Source organism: Euprymna scolopes, chromosome 23 (genome assembly GCF_053919585.1).
Source record: "Euprymna scolopes isolate OS-2025 chromosome 23, ASM5391958v1, whole genome shotgun sequence".
Taxonomy (NCBI): domain Eukaryota; kingdom Metazoa; phylum Mollusca; class Cephalopoda; order Sepiida; family Sepiolidae; genus Euprymna; species Euprymna scolopes.
The window spans coordinates 103,207,648-103,224,015 of record NC_136504.1 but is presented as its reverse complement, the minus strand read 5'-3'; the positions used below and the strand labels follow the sequence as shown (position 1 = coordinate 103,224,015).

Genomic DNA, 16,368 nt, shown 5'->3' with positions numbered 1-16,368 from the left:
TAGTTACTATGGCAACTAAGGAAGAAGTCAGGGGTTTGTATTACTGTCTGTACACTACACATAGATTCGAAAAAGTTGTCAAAAAACAAATATATAACAAATAAATGTTATCAAAGGCAAGATAAGTTACTTTTCTACCAAACTGGATATATTTTTCGTGTTTTTATTCAATGTAACATATTTATTCAGCTCGAAAAACATACAGTGTTTACCGATGTATTGGAAAATTCAAGATGGCGTCTGATTCTCTCTTTAACACGGTAAGTTTGGGAAAAGGTGTTATAAATAAAAACTATACAAAATACTATTAAAAACCCGCCGAATATATGTCAACCTATGTCACGGTAACATATATTGAGCGAGTTTTTAACAGTATTTTATCTGGGTTTTTATTTATAACACCTTTTCCCAAACTTACCGTGTTAAAGAGAGAATCAGACGCCATCTTGAATTTTCCAATACATCGGTAAACACTGTATGTTTTTCGAGCTGAATAAACATGTTACATTGAATAAAAACACGAAAAATATATCCCGTTTGGTAGAAAAGTAACTTATCTTGCTTTTGATAACATTTATTTGTTATATATTTGTTTTTTGACAACTTTTAAGAATCTATGTGTACAGTAATACAAACCCATTTTGGGTAAAAAAAAAAAAAAATAATCAAAAGTCCGTTCGTTTAATAAAAAAAAAAACAAACAAATAAACCGTTTGAGACGTTCGTGACGTCGCGCGTCTATAAAACATATAGGAACTGAGGAAGAAACATTACATCTTGCAGAACAAAGGAAGGAATAAAAAGTAATAAATAAATATCATTAAAAATCATTAATAAGTAGAAAGAAAAGATAAAATAAAAATATTTTATTAATTTCATTATAAAAATTTGAAAAAACTTAGAATATCTGTGTTCAAAATAAAGAAAGGGAGATAACCCCACCTTTCAAATAGCAAAATTCCCAAAAATTTAAAAACAAAACAAAAAAAAAAAGGCGGACGTACACGACTGCTGCTACCCTCTCTAGCAAAATACGCATCGGCTCCGATGTTGTACACAGTTCGATTCAGGGAGCGCCTAGTGTTTCTTATGGTGCCCAGAAAACTCGTCTCCGGAAAACTCGTCTCCGGAAAACTCGTCTCCGGAAAACTGGTCCCCTTTCGCTAGATAGGAAAACTGGTCCCTTATTGAATAAATATCGATTGAAAACACATTTTATGATCATTCTTGAAGTAGATATTATTTTTTAAAATAGACTATAACCCCCCCTAATATTTAAAAAAAATATTTTTACTTGTTTAATGTTTTTTTGTTTTTTTTTTAAAATAAAATCGATTTTCTAAGTGTCCGTTTTCTACCTAACTGGCCAAATTCTTAGTGGTTTCACTTATATTAAAGCGTTTATTATGTTCATACAAAGTTAATTACGATATTTTTTTGTTCTTATTTTAACGATGTTTTTTGGAGTCATAAAAACAATAATTAAAAACAAAACCAAAAAATTTAAAAATAGGCAGCGATTCGATTTTTCGTTGCTTTTTGTTTTGGTTTTTTAATTATGATAGTTTTTTTGTTGTTATGTTTTTGTTTTCTCTCATACAAAATGCACTCATGCGTTATTTAAAATGATAATTTTATCAATTATCAACATTTATTGTCGTCCTGTCAAATTTTGCAAAAATTAACTAATAAATTAAAAACGAAATATTATTTTGGCGCGAGAGATGCCATGTGCTAACAATCTCTCGTTAACTAATTTTTAATTTTTTTTAATTTTTACTTCAAATTCTAAAATCAATCATTAAGAGAAAAAGTAATCACTAAATAAATTTATTAATCAATTTTCGGGTTTGTATTACTGTACACATAGATTCGAAAAAGTTGTCAAAAAACAAATATATAACAAATAAATGTTATCAAAGGCAAGATAAGTTACTTTTCTACCAAACTGGATATAATTTTCGTGTTTTAATTCAATTTAACATGTTTATTCAGCTCAAAAAGCATACAGTGGAAAATTCAAAATGGCGGCTGACTCTCTCTTTAACACGGTAAGTTCGGGAAAAGGTGTTATAAATAATAAACTAGAGAAAATGCTATTAAAAAACCACCGAATATATGTCAAGTTATGTCACGGTAACATATATTGAGCAAATTTCTAACAGTATTTTGTCTAGTTTATTATTTATTACACCTTTTTCCGAACTTACCGTGTTAAAGAGAGAGTCGGCCGCCATTTTAAATTTTCCAATACATCGGTAAACACTGTATGCTTTTCGAGCTGAATAAACATGTTAAATTAAATAAAAACACGAAAATTATATCCAGTTTGGTAGAAAAGTAATCTATCTTGCCTTTGATAACATTTATTTGTTATATATTTGTTTTTTGACAACTTTTTCGAATCTATGTGTATTGTGAACAGTAATACAAACCCATAAATTCTTTTTATATTAATATAAAAAAGCGGTCTCGTTTATGAACATACTAACCGCTTTAAAATAAGTGAAACCACTAAGAACTTAACCAGTTAGGTAGAAAGCGAACACTTAGAAAATCGATTTTATTAAAAAAAAAAAAAAAACATTAAACAAGTAAAAAAATTTTTTTAAAAATATTATGGGGGTTATAGTCTAAAAAACAATATCTCCTTCAAGAACGATCATAAAATGTGTTTTCAATCGACATTTATTCAATAAGGGACCAGTTTTCCTACCTAGCGAAAGGGGACCAGTTTTCCGGAGACGAGTTTTCCCGAGACGAGTTTTCCCGGGACGAGTTTTCCTAAATTCGTTTCTTATATAGTATGCTTTTTTATTTTGGCTTGTTTTGTTTTGTTTTTTGTTTTTTTGGATGGATATTTTTTATTTTGGCTTGAACTTTGCGAATTATTTTGTTATATGATTTTTTGAAATACATGTCGGGATCAGTAGGAGAAATGAAATGGTCTCATGTCGAGAAGGCCATGTATAGAAAGGCTTATAACATGAAAAGTAAAAAAAAAATATTGGGGTTTGTATTACTACACAGATTCGAAAAAGTTGTCAAAAAACAAATATATAACAAATAAATGTTATCAAAGGCAAGATAAGTTACTTTTCTACCTAACTGGATATGTTTTCAGTGTTTTTATTTAATGTAACATATTTATTCAGCTTGAAAAACATACAGTGTTTACCGATGTATTGGAAAATTCAAAATGGCGCCCGACTCTCTCTTTAACACGGTAAGTTTGCGAAAAGGTGCTATAAATGTAAAACTAGATAAAATACTGTTAGAAACTCGCTCAATATTTATTACTGTGACATAGGTTGACATATATTCGGTGGTTTTTAATAGTATCTTGTCTAGTTTATTATTTATAACACCTTTTCCCGAACTTACCGTGTTAAAGAGAGAGTTGGGCGCCATTTTGAATGTTCCAATACATCGGTAAACACTGTATGTTTTTCGAGTTGAATAAACATGTTACATTGAATAAAAACACAAAAAATATATCCAGTTTGGTAGAAAAGTAACTTATCTTGCTTTTGATAACATTTATTTGTTATATATTTGTTTTTTGACAACTTTTTAGAATCTATGTGTACAGTAATACAAACCCAAATATTAGATAATTTTGAATCATTTTTAGAGCATGTTCATGAAAAATGTGGTAATTAAAAAAGATCCCAATAAACTTTGGGGGGAAAAAACATGTTTTGAACAATTGAAATTTTTATTTTTTATTTTTAAATAAAAACTAATTGATAATCTGGAAGAAAGAGAGAGCCTGTTTCCTCCGTTTGACTATAGGTGGCGTTAATGTCTGTCCACCCAGTTACGGAAGCACAAAATGTATATAATGGCACCCTTGAAATAAAAATAAATGTTTTTTGTTATATTTTAATTTTAAACTTGTTTTTTTTTTTTTTGCAAACATATTTAAGTTTTGTTTTGTTTTTTCAAACATATTTACGTTTTTTTTTTTTGTTTTTGCAAACGTATTTAAGTTTTATTTTTCCAAACATTTACGTTTTGTTGCTTGTTTATTTTCAAACATTTAGTTTGTTTTTTTTTGTTTTTTTTTTTACATTTCTAAGAGAACATCCTTTAAGGAATACTCAAGTCACTTAGAGGTAAAATGTTATTAACACTTGCATCCATTATGTGGTTTGGCAAGGGTTAATTGGCGGCAATTGCGCATGTTTACAAAATAAAAAAAAATAAAAACTATATTTGAAAAAAAAAATTTTTTTTTAATGTTTGCAAAAAAAAGAAAAAAAAACGTAAATGTGTTTGGAAAAACAAAAAAGAAACGTAAATGCTTCCAAAACAAACAAACAAAAAATATGAAAAACGAAAAAAAAAAGTAAATGTTTGAAAATAAACAAGCAACAAAACGTAAATGTTTGAAAAAATAAAACTTAAATATGTTTGCAAAAACAAAACAAAAGCAAAACAAAAACAAAACGTAAATATGTTTGAAAAAAAAACAAACTTAAATATGTTTGCAACCCCCCCCCCCCCCCAAAAAAAAAACGTCAGTATGTTTGAAAAAAAATAAAACTTAAATATGTTTGCAAAAAAAAAAAAAAAAAAAAAAACATATTTAAAATTAAAATATAACAAAAACATTTATTTTTATTTCAAGGGTGCCATTATATACATTTTGTGATTCCATAACTGGGTGGACAGACAGTAACGCCACCTATAGTTAAACGGAGGAAACAGGCTCTCTCTTTCTTCCAGATTGCCAAATCAGTATTAAAACAAAAACAGTAGTGTTCTCGTCGAGTAGTTTTTATTTTATTCAAGAAAATAAAAGGTCATACCATGATGCACTTATTGGGCTCTGCTGAAATAATCACGTTATTATTCAGAAAGCCATTCTTAACATGGGAGCGGAAGGGTGTTGTACTGTTGTGTACCTATTCTGAACTTTCACCTAATAATTTCATAAAAACAGGTATCGTAAAACTTTTATTAAACTTGAAAGTACTATTTAAAAATAGCGCGGATCAATAAGTGCACCAATGCTGCACCATTGCACCAGTACGAAATAACATTTCTATGTGTTTCGATCAACGACATTCCATGAGAGGTATATTCATGCTAAAGCTTTTTGTTTATCGCCACACGTGCTAATTTGGACGTGCACTAATTTTCCTTTAATACTTACCTATGAATATAATATCTGCCCCCCCGCAAATATCCATAAAAAAAAAATGAAAAAATCATAATAACAAAATAATTCGCAAAGTTCAAGCCGAAATAAATAAATAAATAAAAACTAGGCCACACATGAAAAAATTCTTTCCTTGTAAAAATAATAATTGCTCCCTAAGTGGAACTGCGTACAACATCAAATGTTGATTTTAGGTGCCTATTTCGCTAGAGAGGGTAGCAGTCACTCGTGCAGTCGTGCAGTCGTGCACGTCAACCAAAAAAAAAAAAAAAAAAAAAAAAAAGGAAAGAAAAAAATACGGCATTTGGATTATTTTGGACCATCTTCCAATTACGGGATTTCCTTGGATTTTACTTGTGCTAATGGAAATTCGGGTTTGTATTACTGTACACATAGATTCGAAAAAGTTGTCAAAAAACGAATATATAACAAATAAATGTTATCAAAGGCAAGATAAGTTACTTTTCTACCAAATTGGATATATTTTTCGTGTTTTTATTCAATGTAACATGTTTATTCAGCTCGAAAAACATACAGTGTTTACCGATGTATTGGAACATTCAAGATGGCGTCTTATTCTCTCTTTAACACGGTAAGTGTGGGAAAAGATGTTATAAATACAAAACCGGATAAAATACTGTTAAAAACTCGCTCAATATATGTCACCGTGACATAGGTTGACATATATTCGGCGGGTTTTTAATAGTACTTTGTATAGTTTTTTATTTATAACACCTTTTTCCATACTTACGGTGTTAAAGAGGGTGTGAGACGCCATCTTGAATTTTCCAATACATCGGTAAACACTGTATGTTTTTCGAGCTGAATAAATATGTTACATTGAATAAAAACACAAAAAATATATCCAGTTTGATAGAAAAGTAACTTATCTTGCCTTTGATAACATTTATTTGTTATATATTTGTTTTTTGACAACTTTTTCGAATCTATGTGTACAGTAATACAAACCCGGAAATTCAATTCACTTCCTTGAAGTTATATATTTGGATTTTACCGTCACTGAATTATTTATCTTCCACCAGACTATCCATTCACGTGTAATCACCTTTTTTCTTCACCATATTCCCTCTGCTTCACGTTTTTGTTATCAAGTAAGATCTTTGACTTACTCGTTGTTTCATCAAATACTTTTGCATTCCTACCCTCTGATGAGAAGGAAAGTATTTCTTCGAAACTCCGCGGATTAAGGACTATCCACTTATCTAGTGTTTCCTTTTCAGATTAAATATGTTTTTAACTCATTTCCAAGTGTTTTTAAACATTTTTTATTAACTGTTTGCTCGTATATATATATATATATATATATATATATATATATATATATATATATATATATATATATATATATATATATATTCAACTGTGAATAATAATATGAAAAACCAACAATATGTAACATAATAATAATCAATAAAAATAAAAATTATAACCAATCTTGAAAAAAGAACAAGATGAAGAAAACAAAATAAATTTAAGTTAATAATAAAAAAAAATTAACGAAGTTACAATATCCTTACAAAAAACCTGGTAAGAATAAGTATTCATATTTAGTAAATTATTTGGAACTTCTGCATGACAGTGATATATTAGCAACAGAGATGAGTTATCGACTCCTGTTCTTCGAAAGAGAAATGACATCTAGCGGCCATTATGTGAACCTCAAATATAAACAGGTGTTTTCGATAACACAAGAAAATATAATAACAAAATAAATAACACAAAATATATGAAAATCGAAACATCTATTTAATAAAAAAAAATGTATACAAATATAATTTTAATGTATTAATAAAATATCTTTTCAATGAGTAATTTAATATATCAAAATATAATTTTAGTTTGTCAGTGTAGCAAATAGAATTTTAAAAACATGAAACGTTTAGAAGTTTATGAATTTTGATTTTTACAGAAAGATTGTTTGTTTGTTTTTTTCGCAATTTATTGTGTATAAAAAAATATATCAAAATTTAAAAACATGGAACATTTATAGAGGTTTAAGAATAATTTGTTTGTTTGTTTTTGTACACAAAGATTTTGTTTTTACAGTAAGATTGTATAAGCATTAGGGACTGCCAAACGGTTGTGAAGATTGGACCGCATGTTTCCGTGACGTCAGATTTGTGTTAACTATACGAACTATGGAAAAGCAGAAGCGATAATGATTTTTAAAAACCTTTGTTTATCTTCTTCAAACTGCAATTAATAATTAATCTTTGTTATAATTTTGTTAGGTTTTAAGATTTACACAGTTTAATGATTAATAATATTATAAACATTTGTATATTAAATATGAAATACGGTTTTACTGAATGTTTTTTTTTTGTTACCTACGGGCTTCCATATGTTGTTCGGTAAAAAGAGACAAACAAAATATGAGGGGGGGGGGTCTAGAAAATGCTGATATTTGTGCAATAATATTTTCAAATTGGTTTTAATCTGGCGATAAAATAGCTGACAAGAGTCATGTTTATATTAAAACTTAATATTAAAAAAAGAATTTAAACACAATTTATTAAAAATCTATGTTGTAAAGGAACATTTTGAAATAATGGAATTTTAATCGTTTTAATCTTTTAAAAATTAATTAATGTTTACGAAGTTTCTTTTTCTTGGCAATTCAACTGATTATAGTATATATTAATTCGAAAAAAACGCTATTAAAAAAACATAATAATATTAAGTTTATATCAATTTTTTAATTGCAACTTCAAGGTAAATTTTTGTCCAATACGTGTATTTAAATTTTAAAAAATAAATATTTTTTTACGTATTTGAACTCTTATGTTTCATAATAAATAGAAATTTCGATAGATTTAAATATATTTTGTTCGAATTTCGATACAATAAATTGAGGGGGGGGTCCTGTACACGCACTAAAAAAATATTTCCCCTCGTATATTTTACGAAAACTGCATTTTCTATGTAATTTCATTCTAAAATGGATAAGTATCGAAAATTTCACGAAAATCTGACCATTAGTTGAGTTTTGCTAGATTTATTAAATACGGGTATGTTTTCACGTTCGGAATGTCTACTACATGGGAACGTTATTTTAAATCGACAATTATGTAGATACGATTTTCGTCTCGCAATTTCATTATTTTCGTTCGATGAAAAATTTTTTTTTTTAATCATTATTGGTTAGTTTGCCCTTCTTCTGTTAAATGATACAAAAGTTATACTGATAATATTAATCTCTATATAAATAAAATGAACTCATTTTTTCCCGTCTGATTTTGACATTAATAGGATTAAAAATCAAGATATTTCATGCAAATATAATATGCACAAACGACAGAACAATATCTGAGGTGTGTTATAGGCTTATTATTTCTCAAATTCCTCGATAATCTTAGATTTCTATACTTTTTCTGCTGAGAAGTCACGGCCAAAATCGGTTAAGATCAATGGAAGTGGTAAAATATTTTCTCTCTAATAAATTCCTCCTCCCCCTGCCACCACTTAACACCGTTTGGGGATCGTTCACAAGGAACAGTTGAGAAGAGAACACCGGTTTAGCTTCGTAGTTCTTTCATGTGAAGTTATTTAAAATCACTAAACTAAGCTGCAGTGCTCTGTGGCGTAGTGGTTAGCGTGCTGGACAATTCACATTATATTTTCACGTTCGCGCCGACCTACCATAGTCGTTTTTTTTTTTCCTAAACAACTGGAATGGACTTTTCTTGGTGGCCGAACTGTTAACGTTGCAGATGTTTTTTTTGTTTGTTTTTTTTTCACACTTTATTTTCCTACTTTTACTCATGACTCCGGGTTTGATCCTTCCTACTTACCTACCATAAAATTTTTTAACCCCCCCCCCCGTCCCGGAAACAAACACTCGGGCAACGCCGGGTACCCCCGCTAGTTTATAATAAAGTTACATCGTGTTACATATAGGGTGGGGTAATTCTGTGGTGACTTTTGGCAGTCCCTAATAAGCATGTATCAAAATATAATTTTTGTTTGTCAATGAAGCAAAATAAAATTTAAAAAACATGAAGCATTCATAGAGGTTTAAGAATAATGTGTGTGTGTATGTGTGTGTGTGTGTGTGTGTGTGTGTGTGTGTTTGTACAGAAAGATTGTAAAATATAATTTTTGTTTGTCAATGAAGCAAAATAAAATTTAAAAAACATGAAGCATTCATAGAGGTTTAAGAATAATGTGTGTGTGTGTGTGTGTGTGTGTGTGTGTGTGTGTGTGTGTGTACAGAAAGATTGTAAAAATTTAGCAAAATATAATTTTAGTTTGCACTGGCATGCAGAAGTGCCACTAATTTTAATAAAACAATTTAAACGATGTGTAAAAAAAATACAAAAAAAAAACTCATATCCATCTCGACGAAAAAGTAGAAACCATAAACGAAGCAGCAATAATGGCAGACACACAACGTAAAATTTGATACATAACCTAAGAGATGTGGGTACTCATTGGGCGTTGAGTTCCATGGCGACCAGCAAAAAATAAAAAAAAAATACGCGTCGCTCCCTTGCTGACGCAAGCACACGTAACATTTTTTATTTTGAAAAAAGTTTTACTCTTTATGAATATTAAAAGAAAAAAGTTACTAAACATTTATTAATGTCTTATTTTTACAGACATTTGTTTTTAAATTTCTGGGTTTGTATTACTGTACACATAGATTCGAAAAAGTTGTCAAAAAACAAATATATAACAAATAAATGTTATCAAAGGCAAGATAAGTTACTTTTCTACTTAACTGGATATATCTTTTTTGTTTTTATTCAATGTAACATGTTTATTCAGCTCGAAAAACATGCAGTGTTTACCGATGTATTGGAAAATTCAAAATGGCGCCCGACACTCTCTTTAACATGGTAAGTTTGGGAAAAGGTGTTATAAATAATAAACTAGACAAAATACTATTAAAAAAACACCGAATATATGTCAACTTATGTCACGGTAACATATAATGAGCGAATTTCTAACAGTATTTTGTCTAGTTTATTATTTATTACACCTTTTCCTCAACTTACCGTGTTAAAGAGAGTGTCGGGCGCCATTTTGAATTTTCGAATACATCGGTAAACACTGTATGTTTTTCGAGCTGAATAAACCTGTCACATTGAATAAAAACACGAAAAATATATCCAGTTAGGTAGAAAAGTAACTTATCTTGCCTTTGATAACATTTATTTGTTATATATTTGTTTTTTGACAACTTTTTCGAATCTATGTGTACAGTAATACAAATCCAAATTTCTTTTTAAATGACGACTTTTATCGACTTTTTTTAAAATAGCATTTGCGGATGGGTAAAAAACGAAAAAAATAACTAAACCATTTATTGACAATTTCTCAGTATCTTGACTTTAATAACATTTATTTTTTAAAAATATTTGTAAAAGTGAGAAATTATCATTAAATGTTTTTTTTTTCGTTTTTTTACCCATCCGCAAATGCTATTTAAAAAAAATCGATAAAAGTCGTCATTTAAAAAGAAATTTAAAAACAAATGTCTGTAAAAGTGAGACATTATTAATAAATGTTTAGTAACTTTTTTCTTTTAATATTCATAAAGAGTAAAACTTTTTTTCAAAATAAATAAATAAATAATGTGAAAAATAATCGTTTAGTTGCTACGACAACGTCAGTATATAAAAAATGTTACGTGCGCTTGCGTCAGGAAGGGAGCGACGGCGCGACGCGTGTTTTTTTATGCTGGTCGCCATGGAACTCAGCGCCCAAGGAGTACAGAGATGTGTATTAATACTTTGAAACTAATCGAGTTTGTATTACTATACACATAGATTCGAAAAAGTTGTCAAAAAACAAATATATATCAACTAAATGTTATCAAAGGCAATATAAGTTATTTTTCTCACTAATTGGATATTTTTTTAGTGTTTTTATTTAATGTAACATGTTCAGCTCGAAAAACGTACAGTGTTTACCGATGTATTGGAAAATTTAAAATTGCGCCCGACTCTTTGTTGAACACAGTAAGTCCGGGAAAAGGAGTTAAAAATAAAAAAATATACAAAATAATGTTAGAAACTCACTCAATATATGTTACTGTGAGATAGGCTGACATTTATTCGGTTGGTTTTTAACAGTATTTTATATAGTTTTTATTTTTAACCCCTTTTTCCCAAACTTACCATGTTCAACAGAGTGTCGAGCGCCATTTTAAATTTTCCAATACATCGATAAACACTGTTTTTCGAGCTGAATAAACATGTTACATAAAAAGTGATAACATTTGTTTGTTATATATTTGTTTTTTTTGGGGGGGGGGGTGACAACTTTTTCGTATCTGTGTGTATAGCAACAGTAACACACCCAACTAATCTAATTTGTTATTGCTGCTAAACGACAAGGTTAGACAAGGTGAGTTTACAGTGATACTGATGACTCCACTTCCCCGAACAGGGAAATCCCGTCGGTAGCCCTCACGGATGAAAAAAAAAAAAAAAAAAAAAAAAAAAACATAAGCAATTAAATAAAGCAATCATTTTTCTAGTAGGAGCTAATGCGTAGGGGTGGGGGACTGGGGGATGGCTTCAACAGACTGCACAAATACCATAAATACTACAACTGAGAGCGAAAGATGTCTAATTGTCGTCTGCTTTAATTAATTTAATGAAAATGAAGGCTGTAATCTTTTTCTCTCATCTATTAATGCTGAGATAAATAAAATAATGCTCATTTTATCCGCGATATACACAAAAAGATCGACTCTATTTTTAAATGATTTACTTTGTTCTTTTGTTTGTTTGTTTAATTTTCCTCTTGTCTTAAATTTTGTTTTCTGCGAATCAGTTCTTCTGTTCGCCATCTTGAATTTTAGCTCCATCTTGTGAAGTCAGTAGTGTTTGAAAACAAAAAAACAAAAACATTCCCGTTATAAAAGTGGATAAAGTAAGTGAAGAGCAGATATAAACCAAAAAGTAAGTATTATTATATTAATTTAATACCGATGTTTTAGCGCATTTTCAGAATTCATTGAAAAGGGAGATAACTACAGCGAATCATGATTTTTTTAAAAATTTAACTGTCGATTGGTTTTTTGTTTTGCTTTATTTTCAATACTTCAAAATTAGTGAAGCAATTATCCTTTGTTCGCTACGTGAATAAAACGTTTTAATTTTTTTTTAAATCTTGAATTAGGTAAACAGCCATTTCACTATTTATAGTTCAAAATAAATAAAACATGTTTAGAAAAAACAACAAAAGAATCTAAAAAGGAATAATAATAATAATAATAATAATAAAAAAAAAAAAAAAAAAAAAAACGTTGTCAGCGTCCCAGATTATCTTGTCATGGAAATAAATACAGCTACATATATATTCTATATTATTTGACGCTTGATATGTTCAACACTACGAAAGCTATTATACAAAGGAGCATTTTACTCTTTATTTATGCTGTTAATATTTTATGGACTTTTGTATTCCGAAGTTTCAGGTGCACTGCTGGGGAGTTATGTGTTATGTGGCTGAATCTAGAGTTATGTGGCTGAATCTAGCGAGATTCGAAAGCGAATTAATTATTATAGTAAAAAAATAATTATATATATATATATATATATATATATATATATATATATATATATATATATATATATATATATATATATATATATACACACACTTGTGCCCGATATTATTCATACCCCTCGGATCTTTGAGATTTCTATAAGAATATTGCTCAAATCAGAAGGTAGACAATATTAAAGGGATTTCAAACAATAAATCAAGCATAAGCATTTAATTTAAACTCAACAAATAAATAAATTATGCAAGTTTGAAACATTATACAAAGAAAAACAATAATGGCACTAGTTCAAAATTAGTCATACCTCTCTTACTAATAGTCAATAGCATGCCCTTTATTCTTAATAACTGCCTGTAACCGTTTTGGATATTTATCAACAAGGTTTTTACAAGCATCAACACTGATTTTTGACCATTCTTCAATGCAGTAGTTCTCCAAATCCCTCAAATTTCTAGGTTTCTGCTTTTTAACCTCAGTTTTCAATATGTGCCAGAGGTTTTCGATAGGGTTCAGGCCGGGACTCTGGCTAAGCCATTCCAAAACATTAATTTGATTATCCTCAAACAATTTCTTGACTATTTTGGCAGTATGTTTTGGATCATTATCCTGTTGAAGGACCCAGTTTGGTCCTAAATGGAGCTTCTCCGCATCCTGTCCAATGTTTTTCTGGAGTATCTCCAAATATTGCTCCTTCTTCATGGTTCCATCTATCTTGACCAAACTACCTGGACCACCAGCCGAAAAGGAGCCCCAAAACATTAGGCTACCACCACCATGTTTCACCGTGGGTATGGTGTTCTTTGGGTTGTAAGTTTCTCCTTTCTTCCTTCAAACGTAAGAAGCATCCATATGGCCAAACAATTCAATTTTTGTTTCGTCAGTCCACACAATACTTGAGAAAACGGACTCTGGAGAATTCACATGGGTCCTAGCAAACTTTAGACGTGCTGCAAGGTGTTTTCCGGTGTGCAATGGAGTCCTTCTTGGTCTTCTTCCTTTCAGACCATTTTCATGCAGAGTCCTTTGCAATGTTTGCCTTGATATTTTTATGCCAGAAGACTCCAGATTTTCTAAAATGTCCTTAGTAGTGGTGGTTGGATTTGCATTAACACTTCTTACAATATTCCTGGTGGCTCTAGCAGACAGTTTCCTTTTCCTTCCTCTACCAATCAAGTTATTTGTTGTGTGGTGGCTCTGGAATTTTTTGATGATGCTCTGTACTGTTGCTGTAGGGACCTCAAATTTCTTGGAAATTGACTTTTAACCTAAACCATCCTTATGTGAATTCACAATTTTAGTCCTAAGATCATTACTAAGCTCTTTTTTCTTCCCCATTCTAATAATTTTTATTCTTTTATTGGTTTTCAGTTGATATCATTTTAATTTCTGAAAAATGCAAAACACGAAATGAAATCAATCAAAGGTTGTATAAAAGCATTCAAAATAAGAATCAAACAGGAAACAAACAGTCAGAAACTCGATTAATACTGAAACAATAAGGGGGTATGATTATTTTTGAACATTGCAGATTTTATAAATAGCTGTATATTCCTTTTATTACAAGTATCCCGAGATTTTAAAATGACGAAAATGATCAGAAGAAGTGTATTAAGAATATGTATCAATATGGACGTAAACAATAAATTCTTACAAAGTTACACCTAATAAACACAATTTTCAAGGGGGGTATGAATAATATCGGACACAAGTGTATATATATATGCCGCTTTCGAATCTCGCTAGATTCAGCCACTGATGAGTCGTGGACGATGAAATACGTGTCAGTGGATAATTATATTTTTAAAATAATATATATGTCGCTCCCCATTAAAAGGGGGTATCAGATTGGTCAATGGGAAAATTAATCCCAACAAGCATTTAGGAAAAATGCACTTTCGTATAAATACTTCAATTCATTCAAGAAAGTATCGCTAACAAAAACAAATAAAAACATATATATATATATATATATATATATATATATATACTAGCATTTCAGCTCGCCGTTGCTCGGGTGTTTGGATGTGTATGTTGAGCAAAAAAAAAAAAATTGTAGTAGGAAGGCAGGCTTGAGCCCATACCACGAAGGAAGAAAAAAACGTGGAAAAACGTGACGTCTTTGCTGTTACGACCATCGCCAAACCGAAAGTAACTTATGTTTAAATTAAGGCTACATAATCGAAAGGAGAGGATGACTAGGTGTATTAGAATTTTTGTAGGAATTTTTGACACCCCTAACACGAAACTGCGAATAAAATATTAAAAAATTCGTAATTTCTCCTTTAAAAGTGGGTTGTTTATTTTCTTTATGGATTATACTTCCAAAATAAACTATTCAAATTGTATAAAAAGTAATAGAAATTTTTTTTTAAACAGTAATGAAATTAATTGAATTTTACGAGTTCAGTATTTTTCAATTTTTAAACTTTAAAAATCTATCAAAATGTTTCTATTGATTCTATTTTTACGATATTTTCAGGGTCAATGTGAAATTTTATGCTCTTTCCAATAAACCGAATATAATATTTTAGACAAACGTTTTTTTTAAATTCAGCCCCCCCCCATTTTCAAGTGTCTATTAAAAAGTAAATAATTAATTTATGTACCAAAGTTTTATATATGACAAATTGAAGATAAAAGATCAATAAGTAATATGTTCTAATTTAAAACAAAAACAAAAAGAACAGTCTTTTGGAAATTTACCTGTAAAGTTCCGAAGTTTAAAACCTTTTTGTTTTTTTTAAACTACGTTGTTTGTATTTTTTTATGAAACCTTGGTCTTTGCCCCTTTAATTGAAAAAAAAAATTAGGGTTTGAATTACATTTTTTGAGTAGTTATAAGCTTGGAAAGACAGGGGGTCGAATTAGTTAATGCCCCCCATTTTGAAATGTCTATTAAAAAGTAAATAATTCATGTACCAAAGTTTTATATATCACAAATTGAAGATAAAAGATCAATACATGCAAGAGACATTAGCTGTTATAGCTGGAGTTTTTATTAGTGGGGGTTTCATTGGTTGATGTTATGAGTTTGCTAGGCTTGTTGTGCTATATATATATATAAATATATATATATATATATATATATTTCCTGATTTAGAGGGAGGGTACAAAATTTGAATATTGCAATTGTAAAAGGAAGACTTTTATTGTTCATGATTAAAAGTAAATTGCATTTTTAAAAAAAGAAAAAAGAGCAAAGGAGAGGAAAGAAAAAAGGGAGGAGTTTGCTGACTGGTTTCGCCCTCACTTTTCCAAAGCTGAATCGAGGGATTTGTAACTGAATCGAGAAAAACAGTGGAAAATGTACATTATTAAAATAAAGCTGCATTGTGTTATATTTATCGGCTAAAATAAAACAAGGAAGCGATTAAAATAAAGCAGCGATATTCTTTTCAAAGATCCTAAAGATTTATCATGCTCCAATCTAAGAGACATTCCCTCTGTTTGCAGAGAGCAGGCCTCCTCAACTGAACGTGAAAAGTATCCAAGAAAGATATTAACATTGAATGTGGAGTGAGCACGACTAAGAATTGACAATGAGTTCATGCTGAAGTTTGCTGCACATGAGGGGTGTTTAAGGAGATGGTCAATTATTGAAGACCCGTATGTATTGGTAAGAAAGTCCCTTGCTCTGTATATCCCATTTTTAATTTTGCTA

At 29.7% G+C, this 16,368-nt stretch overlaps 1 long non-coding RNA gene across 1 annotated transcript in view; it reads left to right on the top strand.

Moving 5' to 3' along the window:
* Positions 1 to 16,368, top strand: part of LOC145246084 (uncharacterized) — a 69,348-nt gene that overhangs the window by 36,065 nt on the left and 16,915 nt on the right. The window contains exons 2-3 of the long non-coding RNA XR_013863075.1: positions 11,972 to 12,099; positions 16,161 to 16,323. This is a non-coding gene — a long non-coding RNA (uncharacterized LOC145246084). The remainder of the gene's footprint in view (positions 1 to 11,971; positions 12,100 to 16,160; positions 16,324 to 16,368) is intronic.